General features: G+C 37.6%; 1 non-coding gene across 1 annotated transcript; it reads left to right on the forward strand.

Annotated features, from left to right (window-relative positions):
* Positions 1-1,236: 1,236 nt before the first annotated feature.
* On the forward strand, positions 1,237-1,308 carry TRNAP-AGG (transfer RNA proline (anticodon AGG)). The gene has a single exon. It is a non-coding gene; the product is annotated as a tRNA-Pro (tRNA).
* Positions 1,309-2,870: the final 1,562 nt, after the last annotated feature.

Here is a 2,870-nt window from a genome sequence, read left to right on the forward strand (position 1 = left end):
TCCACAGCCACCTTCCTTACTTCCTGCCTGGCATCCTGGACATGGCACACCAACTCACGTGCAGCGTAGGAGGAGAAGTCCTTGGTTGTAGCGAAGCGATCACGAAGTTCTTGCAGCATCTCTTTGAGCCACATGAAGATCGGGTTGACGTACATGGAACGTCGCAATACGTCATCTGTAGAAAGGTCAAGGTCACCCGGACGTAAGTCTCTTCTAGGTACATCGTGTGCTTATAACAGAAAAGATGTGGAAAGTACAATCACCCAGCATTTAATTATGGATAGAGCGTAATAAGATAGATTCAGCCAATCTGTAATTGCAGGAGAGGGGAAATACAAGTGCGTTTCTGTACACATTTGTTTTTTTTTTGGGGGGGGGGGGGTTTGAACTTAATTAAGATCTCTGCATATTCACAACTAGAAAAGTAAACAAAAACGAAATTTTATATCTGAGACCGACTTAGCTAAATTCAGTGGATTACGCAATTTCATGTAAAAGAATGATGTCAAGTGCAGTGGTGTCAGACTCTTTTGAACTAACCTTGTCTAGTTAATCCTGAGATACGTGGTCTGGCTCGCAAATATTTTATTCTATTCAACAGCAAAGTAACTATTTGCTTTGCTGTTGAATACATTACGAAGGAACAGAACCGTAAGCGCACCCACGGTGGGGCCTAAGCAGGACTAAGCTCTCCTCCCCAAGAACATACTGTTGTCACTATTTAAGGTTATATGTGGCAAGGTCAAATACAGTCAAATTTTGATAATAATCTTAAATAATGATAAAGTGCAAAATATGCTAAGAGCCTTATTTTGGTTTAATTAAAAGCCCAGCCTGGCACACTTGAGAGGATGTCTGTGACAGCCTCAAGGACCTAATTGGCCTTGCAATCATAAAAATCAAATGTATCACTTCTTGAAAAGAAGTGAAACAGCTCAAAAACAGTGGGCTCCTTGATCTATGTCTATGATTCTCACTTTAAGTGCAAAAGGGCCCAGTTTCAAATTTTGGCCTAATCCAAATTTCAGTAAAGTTTTAATAGCAATTTATTCTTCTAAAGAAAACTAACAAGCTAAATAACTGTCTTCTCTATGGACTACCTTACAATCTTTAAGACATTGCAACGAGCACTGCCCATTTTGTATCTTAGTTATGAAACACGTTCACACTAATATTACAAAAATTTCAGAGGTAGATGCAAATTAGTTAGATCATAATTGTTCAAACTAATGGCATGGTTCGTTGGTCTAGGGGTATGATTCTCGCTTAGGGTGCGAGAGGTCCCGGGTTCAAATCCCGGACGAACCCAAACTTTCTTTTTTTTTTTTTTAATGCCAGAACCAAAAGATAGCTTTTATGGCAATTTTTCGTTTGACGAAAATTGCAGCAACAGCACTGCCATCATCGAATAACTAACTCAAATAATTAAAGAAATAATAATAACATAAAATACACATTGATTGCTATGTGTGTTTGAGTGCTACGAAAGAGAAAGATTCTCACCTGATATCAGTAAAATTCAGTATGAAGTACTTTAAAATGTGTTGCAAATGTTTGAATTCCAGCTGGAGACTTCATATCCCCCTTACAAAATTTTCCAAGAAAAATTCTTGTTAGACAGCTTGACCCATCTAACTTAGATGCTGTTTCCATACTTCTGAGATAAACTTTCTACCAATGAAATCACATCAAGCCCATCTTTCCTAGTGAAACACCTCTAAGGAAAGAGGTGTTCTTTTATTCATTTTTTTATTTTCTTCTTCTTTCTTTTCCTTGTAGGTCGACCGCCCGTTTGTTGCTGTAAAATGGGCCCCGAACAGAACTCAAATCATCATCTTGAAGGCAGTATGGTGGTACAAAGTTCCATACGTTGCATTCAGTTGCGTGTTATCCTATAGGCAAAAAAAGACATCTGCCTAAGGCCGCGATCAGATGGATTCCCCAAAATCACTGTTTCAAAAACTAATTGCTGATTTTTACTAATATTTTTTAAATGATTTTTATCAGAAACTGAGCTTTCTACCTGCCAAGGTCAATGAACTTTACTTCAAGCTTAATTTGGTAATTACGTTTTTTTCAAAAATAGTTTTACCGATTTTTGATGAAATTTTATATTTAGTTCTTCCTTAAATAGTTGGTTAATTTAAAAAATGAAGACTGCCTTGGAATAGAATTTGGAATTGAAAATGGAATTTGGGAGTCTCATCTTTAGATTGGGGCCACAAATTCCATTTTGACTTGGGCTCCATGAAGGTATAACGCGCCACTGGTTGCATTCTAGAACCTTCACATTTCAAAATACAATCTATTATTACCAGACTTACCTCCTCTAACGGCAGCACTCCCTGGCAACTAGGGAGTTCAACAATCGATTCAGAGGTGAAGGTTGAGAAGTGCTGGGACACCTCCTTATTCCTTGGATTTATCCAGAAAATAAAGAGGGGAATATCTTCAACAAACAAAAACGGAAATTTTTGTTTGTTAAAGAAGGATAGAATATTCTGGTGATTGACTGTCCACAGTCTCCACGAATGAGGACGTCCTGACCACAAGGAATCTTATGGTAATTCCATGTACATTTATTTAATCTGAATTAAACGCTTCGACAGAGCTGCAAATATTTCGAGAAGTCTCGTTTTCAGTGCACTTTTTATAAGAAGCAAAAAAATAGTTAGTCTGCTGAGAACCTAGAAATGCGATAACTTCGAGTAAAATAGTGCTAGAGACATGATATTTACAAGTAACATTCTTTATAATGCTCTTCTTCATTGTCTATGTCGTGACACTATGACACATAGACAACGTTCCCTATGACACAACGTTACTATCACGATGAAGCATATTTGAAAACGCCACCTGCAGCGAGTTGA

This window comes from Mastigoproctus giganteus, chromosome 13 (genome assembly GCF_048544385.1).
Source record: "Mastigoproctus giganteus isolate SK-2022 chromosome 13, ASM4854438v1, whole genome shotgun sequence".
Lineage (NCBI taxonomy): Eukaryota > Metazoa > Arthropoda > Arachnida > Uropygi > Thelyphonidae > Mastigoproctus > Mastigoproctus giganteus.